Below are 9386 nucleotides of genomic sequence, written 5' to 3'. Positions count from 1 at the left end.
GTAATATAGTACATTTATCATAATTTGGTTGTAATCCAGAGGTCAGAAAAATTATCTAGATCTCCAAATTGTGGATTTAAAGAAAACATTGAATAATCCAGTTCATTGTACAATTGCATACACATATTTAGCAGATATTATTGCGGGTGTAGCGAAATGCTTGTGTTCCTAGTTCCAACAGCGCAGTAGTGTCTAACAATACACAACAAATTGTACGCAAATTGTACGCTGATTATTCATGTTTTCTTTTAAATCCACAATTTGGAGGATCTAGATAATTTTTCTGACCTCTGGATTACAACCAAATTATGATAAATGTACTATATTACATATTGGATCACAAAAAAATACAACTTTTACATTACCGTGTAGTTTACCAATAAAATAGTCTAATTGTGATGTAGACATACTCGTTATTCATATCCCGAAAGAAAGAAATGATCTCACTACAAAACATTTTTACAGAAAGTTAGCAAAAATAGATAAGATCCTGCTACCGTGGAAAGGAAAATACCTGTCTATTTGTGGRAAAATCACCCTGAATAACTCTTTAGTCATATCCCAGTTGACCAATTTGCTTATGGCCTTGCCTACACCTAATGACTTGTTTTTTAAAATTAATATTCAATAAAATTTGATTTGGAACTGCAAGCCAGACAAAATTAAACCGGCCTATTTATATAATGAATATGAATTCGGAGTGCAGAAATCATTAAATATTATAGCATTAGACCTCTCACTAAAGGCTTCAGTCATACAAAAGTTATTGTCACGCCCTGACCATAGAGAGCCTGTTATTCTCTATGTTGGTTAGGTCGGGGTGTGACTAGGTAGGGTCATCTAGGCAATTATATATCTATGTTGGCTTGGTATGATTCCCAATCAGAGGCAGCTGTTTATCGTTGTCTCTGATTGGCRATCATATTTAGGTAGCCATTCCCCTTTGTGCTTTGTGGGATCTTGTCTAGGTATAGTTGCCTGTGAGCACTACTTTTAGCTTCACGTTTCATTTGTTCATTTTGTTGTTAAGTTCTTCGAAGTTTTCTATTCCAAAATAAAGGATGGAAACATACCACGCTGCATCTTGGTCTACTCCTTATGACGAACGTGACAGTTATACCTAATTCCGAATTGGTTCTCTAGCAGATTAGTAAGAATGTCTCACCCAATGTTCAAGAAAGGCCTTTTTCCCTTTATTCAGATTAGAACCTCTCACTTTCAGTTATTTGAAAATGAAATATTCTCCAAAATGTAGCTATTTYTAAAACAAGCCATAGAAAGTTGTTTGCAATTTCAGTTTAATCCACCAGAAAATGCACTAATTGATTAAAAAAACATTTTCTTTTGAGAATTTTTTTTTTTTTAACGGTATAATCTTTGTAAATGATATCAKAAATAGGACTGGCAGAGTTATGTCACACATGCAGCTAGCAAAAATATATGGAAATGTCTGCTCTACTCAAAACTACAACCAACTAAGTGCAGCATTAACTCAAAAATTGAAGAGGCAAGTGGAAAGAGTAGAAAGTAAGGAACTTTTCTGTCGACCCTGCATTAAAGGCCAAATTTGGTTAAAGAGAATTGTGAAAAATAGAAACGTATACCAGTTTAATTTAAGAACCCAAAAATTGACAGCTGTACAATGTTGATTGCAAAATATTTGGGAAGAGATTTTCGATGTACCAATTCCATGGCACATAGTTTATGAACTGATACACAAAACGACGCTGGATTCGAAACATTGAGTTTTTCAATTTCAATTATTATACAAAATTCTTGCAACCATTACAATGGGGGATACAACCCATCCCAGCTCTGCAGATTTTCTTCTTAAAGAAGAGCGGGAATTGGCGGTTGTTTGAGATCATTTGTTTGTGGTACTTGTCCTAGGTTGTAGTATCTTGGTTTTTGGTCGGAGGTTCAGGAATGGATGGAGAATTGCACAAATACCTGGAGCTAACTCCGCAAAATAACACTGCTGGGGGATTGTCATAGATCAATAATAAATAATACTACTTAGCAAAAAAAAAATTCTTTAATTTACAATCTGTGGAAATCTATGAGAATATGAAAGGTTCAAAACTTTTTTAATGCACAACTTACACACAAATCTAAAAAGTAAAACAATTGAATTAATAAATATTAGGACGAGCAATGTCAGAGTCTGGAGTATGTATATATTTACAGTTGGAATTCCGAAATTTACATACACTTAGGTTGGAGTCATTAAAACTTGTTTTCAACCACTCCACAAATTTATTTTTACCAAACTATAGTTTGGCAAGTCGGTTAGACATCTACCTTTGCATACACAAGTATAATTTTTCCAACAATTGTTTACAGACAGGTTATTCCACTTAAAATTCACTGTATCACAATTCCAGTGGGTCAGATTTTACAATACTCTCAAATGTGTGACTTGCTTTTAAACAACTTGGAAATATTCCAAAATGTGCATGGCTTTAAAAGCTCTTATGGGCTAATACATCACTTGATCAATTGACGTATTACCTGGTATTGATCAGAGGCCAACCTCAAACTCAGTGCCTTTTGTCTTTGACATCATGGAAAGTCAAAGGAATCAGCCAAGACCTCAGAGAAAAAATTGTAGACCCACAAGTCTGGTTCTCCTTGGGTGCAATTTCCAAACGCCTGAAGGTACCACGTTCATCTGTACAAACAATAGTACTCAGAATAAACACCATGGGTGTCACGATCGTCGTAACTTTGTATAGAGGACAAGGCGCAGCGGTATAGAAAGACATCCTCTTTTTATTTAGAAGACGAACAAAAACAACAAACAAGACGACCGTGAAGCTATTCAACAATAGTGCTGACACTAAACACTACACATAGACAATTACCCACAATAGCCTAATGCCTATGCTGCCTTAAATATGGCTCCCAATCAGAGACAATGAATGACAGCTGTCTCTGATTGAGAACCATTCAGGCAACCATAGACATACTAGACACCTACACTCAACACAAACCCATACACTCTACCCAAAACCCCTATACCATACAACCACACAAAAGACGAGACAAATACACACAAACATCCCCCTGTCACACCCTGACCTAACCAAAATATTACAGAAAATAAAGATAACTAAGGCCAAGGCTGACAGTACCCCCCCCCCCTAAAGGTGCGGACTCCGGCCGCAAAACTGACACAGAAGGGGAGGGTCCGGGTGGGCCTTCCTATGGCGGGGCTTGGGTGCGGGACGGGACGTGGCCCCACTCCACCATAGTTAATACCGCTTTGTGGCTCTGGCAGATCTGGCTGACTGGCGCTCTGGCAGATCCTGGCTGGCTGCGGCTCTGGCAGATCCTGGCTGGCTGGCGGCTCTGGCAGATCCTGGCTGGCTGCGGCTCTGGCAGATCCTGGCTGATTGGCGCTCTGGCAGATCCTGGCTGGCTGACTGGCTCTGGCTGGTTCATGGCTGGCTGACGGCTCTGGCTGGTCTGGCTGGCTGGACGCTCTGGCTGGTCATGGCTGGCGGACGGCTCTGGCTGGTCATGGCTGGCGGACGCTCTGCTGATCCTGTCTGGCTGACGGCTCTGGCTGATCCTGTCTGGCGGAGCGCTCTGGCTGATCCTGTCTGGCGGACGGCTCTGGCTGATCCTGTCTGGGCGGACGGCTCTGGCTGCTCCTGTCTGGCGGACGGCTCTGGCTGCTCCTGTCTGGCGGACGGGCTCTGGCTGCTCCTGTCTGGCGGACGGCTCTGGCTACTCCTGTCTGGCGGACGGCTCTGGCTGCTCCTGACTGGTGGACGGCTCTGGCTGTCCTGACTGGCGGACGGCTCTAGCGGCTCGGGACAGACGGCCGGCTCTGACGGCTCGGGACAGACGGGCGGCTCTGACGGCTTCGGGACAGACGGGCGGCTCTGACGGCTCTGGACAGACGGGCAACTCTGACGGCTCTGGACAGACGGGCAGCTCTGACGGCTCTGGACAGACGGGCAGCTCTGACGGCTCTGGGCAGACGGATAGCGCAGGCGGCTCTGGGCAGACGGACAGTGCAGGCGGCACTGGGCAGACGGCAGACTCTGGCCGGCTGAGGCGCACAGTAGGCCTGGTACCGGAACTGGAGGTACCGGGCTAAGAGGACACGCACCTCAAGACTAGTGCGGGGAGCAGCAACAGGACGCACAGGACTCTGGAGACGCACAGGAGGCTTGGTGCGTGGGTGCCGGAACTGGTGGTACCGGGCTGGAGACACGCACCATAGGGGCGAGTGCGTGGAGGAGGAACAGGGGTCTGGAGACACACTGGAAGCCTGGTGCGTGGTGTAGGCACTGGCGGTACTGGGCGCTGGGCGGCGGAGGTGGCCCGGATATACCGGACCATGCAGGAGTACTGGCTCCCTTGAGCACTGAGCCTGCCCAACCTTACCTGGTTGTATGCTCCCCGTAGCCCGACCAGTGCGGGGAGGTGGAATAACCCGCACTGGCTGTGTAGGTGAACCGGGGACACCATGCGTAAGCTGGTGCCATGTATTGCCGGCCCGAGGAGACGCACTGGAGACCAGGCGCGTTGAGCCGGCTTCATGGCACCTGGCTCAATGCCAATCTAGCCCTGCCAGTGCGGGGGGTGGAATAACCCGCACCGGGCTATGCACACGTACAGGAGACACCATGCGCTCTACCGCATAACAGGTGTCGGCCCGTACTCTCGCACTCCACGGTAAGCATAGGGAGTTTGGCGCCGGTCTCCTACCTGACTTCGCCACACTCCGTTGTGCCTTGCTTCCGTGCTGTCTCCTCATATCGCCTCCTCTCGGCTTTAGCTGCCTCCAGCTCTTCACGAGGGAGGCGATATTCTCCCGGTTGTGCCCAAGGTCCCTTACCATCCAGTATCTCCTCCCAAGTCCAAGAATCCTGTATGCGCTGCTCCTGCTGCTGCTTGACACGCTGCTTGGTCCGAGTTTGGTGGGTAATTCTGTCACGGATGCTTTCCTCCTCTTCGTCTGAAGAGGAGGAGTAGGGATCGGACCAAAACGCAGCGGTTTATGAATACATGAAGATTTATTAAAGACAAGACGAAACACGAAGAACACTTGAAATGATTACAAAATAACAAACGACGTAGACCGACCTGAACATTAGAACTTACATATACACGAAGAATGCACGAACAGGTACAGACTAGCACAAACACGGAAGACAACGAAACAGTCCCGTGTGGTGCGACAGACACAGACACAGGAACAATCACCCACAAACAAACAGTGAGAACAGCCTACCTTAATATGGTTCTCAATCAGAGGAAACGTCAAACACCTGCCCCTAATTGAGAACCATATCAGGCAACACATTTAACCCAACATAGAAACACATAACATAGAATTCCCACCCCAACTCACGCCCTGACCAACTAAACACATACAAAAACAAGGAAAACAGGTCAGGAACGTGACAATGGGACCACGCAGCCGTCATACCGCTCAGGAAGGAGACGCGTTCTGTCTCCTAGAGATGAATGTACTTTGGTGCAAAAATAGCAAATTAATCCCAGAACAACAGCAAAGGACCTTGTGAAGATGCTGGAGGAAACAGGTACAAAAGTGTCTATATCCACAGTAAAACGAGTCCGATATCGACATAACCTGAAAGGCCGCTCCGCAAGGAAGAAGCCACTGTTCCAAAACCGCCATAAAAATGCCGGACTACGGTTTGCACCTGCACATGGGGACAAAGATCAAACTTTTTGGAGAAATATCCTCTGGTCTGATGGTACAAAAATAGAACTGTTTGGCCATAATGACCATCGTTATGTTTGGAGGAAAAAGGGGGAGGCTAGCAAGCCGAAGAGCACCATCCCAACCGTGAAGCATGGGGGTGGCAGCAGCATGTTGTGGGGGTGCTTTGCTGCAGGAGGGACTGGTGCACTTCACAAAATAGATGGCATCATGAGGGGGAAAAATTATGTGGATATATTAAAGCACCATCTAAAGACATCAGTCAGGAAGTTAAAACTTGGTCACAAATAGGTCTTCCAAATGGACAATGACCCCAAGCATGCTTCCAAAGTTGTGGTAAAATGGCTTAAGGACAACAAAGTCAAGGTATTAGAGTGGCCATCACAAAGCCCTGACCTCAATCACATAAAAAATGTGTGGGCAGAACTGAAAAAGCGTGTGCGAGCAAGGAGGCCTACAAACCTGAATCAGTTACACCAGCTCTGTCAGGAGGAATGGGCCAAAATTCCCACAACTTATTGTGGGAAGCTGGTGGAAGGCTACTTGAAACGTTTGACCCAAGTTAAACAATTTAAAGGCAATGCCACCAAATACGAATGTAAACTTCTGACCCACTGGGAATGTGATGAAAGAAATAAAAGCTGAAAAAAATCATTCTTTCTACTATTATTCTGACATTTCACAATCTTAAAATAAAATGGTGATCCTAACTGACCTAAGACAGGGAATTTTTACTCTGATTAAATGTCAGGAATTGTGAAAATTCCGACTTCAACTGTATATATATATACATTTATATATATATGTATGTATATATATATATATATGTGTATGTAGATATATACATACATATACATATATATATATACATACATACATATATATACATATACGTATGTATATAGATATATATATACATACAAATATACTAATATATATGTATATATATGTATGTATGTACATATATATATTAGTATATTTGTATGTATATATATATATGTATATATATACATATGTATATGTATTTATATGTATACATATATACATAAAAAGTCTTTGAACCCTTTGGAATGACCTATATTTCTGCATAAATTGGTCAGAAATTTTAATCGGATCTTCATCTAAGTCACAACAATAGGCAAACACTGCCTGCTTAAACTAAAAGCACATAAACAATTATACGTTTTCATGTCTTTATTGAACACACCGTGTCAACATTCACAGTGTAGGGTGGGAAAAGTATGTGAACCCTTGGATTTAATAACTGGTTGACCCTCCTTTGGCAGCAATAGCCTCAACCAAACTTTTTCTGTAGTTTGGGATCATACCTGCACAACGGTCAGGAGGAATTTTGGACTAATCATCTTTACAAAACTGTTTCAGTTCAGCAATATTCTTAGGATGTCTGGTGTGATCTGCTCTCGAGGTCATGCCACTGCATTTTCAATCGGGTTGAGGTCAGGACTTTTCTTTTGTTGAAGCCATTCTGTTGTTGATTTACTTCTGTGTTTTGGGTCGCTGTCCTGTTGCATCACCCAACTTCTGTTGAACTTCAATTGGCGGACAGATAGCCTTACATTCTCCTGTAAAATGTCTTGATAAACTTGGTAATTCATTTTTCCGTCGATGATAGAAAGCTGTCCAGGGCCTGAGGCAGCAAAGCAGCACCAAACCATGATGCTCTCTCCACCATACTTTACAGTTGGGCTAAGGTTTTGATGTTGGTGTGCTGTGCTGTGCTGTGCCTTCTTTTTCGCTGTGGAACATCCAGGTGCTCTTTTGCGAACTTCAGACGTGCAGCAATGTTTTTTTTGGACAGCAGTGGCTTCTTCCGTGGTGACCTCCCATGAACACCATTCTTGTTTAGTGTTTTACGTATCGTAGACTCGTCAACAGAGTTGTTAGCATGCTCCAGAGAATTCTGTAAGTCTTTAGCTGACACTCTAGAATTCTTCTTAAACACACTGTGTTTGTCTATTGTTATGACTAAGATGAAGATCAAATCCAATTTTATAACTATTTTCTGCAGAAATCCAGGTAATTCCAAAGGGTTCACATACTTTTTCTTTCCACTGTATGTATATATATATACGACTCTGGAGAAAATGAGGAGACCACTGCAAAATTATAATTTTCTCTGGTTTTACTATTTATCGGTATGTGTTTGGGTAAAATTAAAATTGTTGTTTTATTCTATAAACTATTGACAACATTTCTCCCAAATTCCAAATAAATATATTGTCATTTAGAGCATTTATTTTCAGAAAATGACAACTGGTCAAAATAACAAAAAAGATGCAGCGCTGTCAGACCTAGAATAACGCAAAGAAAATACATTTATATACATTTTTAAATAACACAATACTAATGTTTTACCTTAGGAAGAGTTCAGAAATCAATATTTGGTGGAATAACCCTGATTTTCAATCACAGCTTTCATGCTTCTTGGCATGCTCTCCACCAGTCTTTCACATTGATGTTGGGTGACTTTATGCCACACCTGGCGCAAAAATGTAAGCAGCTCGGCTTTGTTTGATGGCTTGTGACATCCATCTTCCTCTTGATCATATTCCAGAGGTTTTCAATGAGGTTCAGGTCTGGAGATTGGGCTGGCCATGACAGCCCAATCCTCCACCAAATTTCACAGTGGGTGCGAGACACTGACTTGTAGGCCTCTCCAGGTCTCGCACCCACTGTGAAATGTGGTGGAGGATCGGTGATGATCTGGGGGTGCTTCAGCAAGGCTGGAATCGGGCAGATTTGTCTTGGTGAAGGACGCATGAATCAAGCCACGTACAAGGTTGTCCTGGAAGAAAACTTGCTTCYTTCTGCTCTGACAATGTTCCCCAACTCTGAGGATTGGTTTTTTCAGCAGGACAATGCTCCATATCACACAGCCAGGTCAGTCAAGGTGTGGATGGAGGACCACCAGATCAAGAACCTGTCATGGCCAGCCCAATCTCCAGACCTGAACCCCATTGAACCCCATTGATCTAATCAAGAGGAAGGTGGATGGTCGGCAGCATAGCCTAACCTAGCGTAGCCTAGTGGTTAGAGCGTTGGACTAGTAACCGAAAGGTTGCAAGTTCAAATCCCTGAGCTGACATGGTACAAATCTGTCGTTCTGCCCTTGAACAAGGCAGTTAACCCCCTGTTCCTAGGCCGTCATTGAAAATAAGAATTTGTTCTTAACTGACTTGCCTAKTTAAATAAAGGTAAAATAAAAATTACAAATAAAGCAAGCCGTCAAACAAAGCCGAGCTTCTTGAATTTTTGCGCCAGGAGTGGCATAAAGTCACCCAACATCAATGTGAAAGACTGGTGGAGAGCATGCCAAGACGCATGAAAGCTGTGATTGAAAATCAGGGTTTTTCCACCAAATATTTATTTCTGATCTCTTCCTAAGTTAAAGCATTAGTAATGTGTTGTTTAAAAATGTATATGAACTTATTTTCTTTGCATTATTCTAGGTCTGACAACGGCTGCATCTTTTTTGTTATTTTGACCAGTTGTCATTTTCTGCAAATAAATGTTCTAAATGATAATATTTTGGGGGGGAATTTGGGAGAAATGTTGGTACTAGTTTATAGAAGAAAACAAACATGTTAATTTTACCCAAACACATACCTATAAATAGTAAAACCAAAGAAACTGATCATTTTGCAGTGGTCTCATTTTTTCC

At 43.0% G+C, this 9386-nt stretch overlaps 1 protein-coding gene across 1 annotated transcript in view; it reads left to right on the top strand.

Moving 5' to 3' along the window:
• The window catches only part of LOC111953595 (uncharacterized), a 13371-nt gene that overhangs the window by 986 nt on the left and 2999 nt on the right, over nt 1-9386 (top strand). The gene's annotated exons all lie outside the window — the stretch shown is intronic.

Source organism: Salvelinus sp. IW2-2015, linkage group LG3, assembly GCF_002910315.2.
Source record: "Salvelinus sp. IW2-2015 linkage group LG3, ASM291031v2, whole genome shotgun sequence".
Taxonomy (NCBI): Eukaryota; Metazoa; Chordata; class Actinopteri; order Salmoniformes; family Salmonidae; genus Salvelinus; species Salvelinus sp. IW2-2015.
The sequence above is the reverse complement of the archived record's forward strand: the minus strand, read 5'-3'. Positions and strand labels throughout refer to the sequence as shown.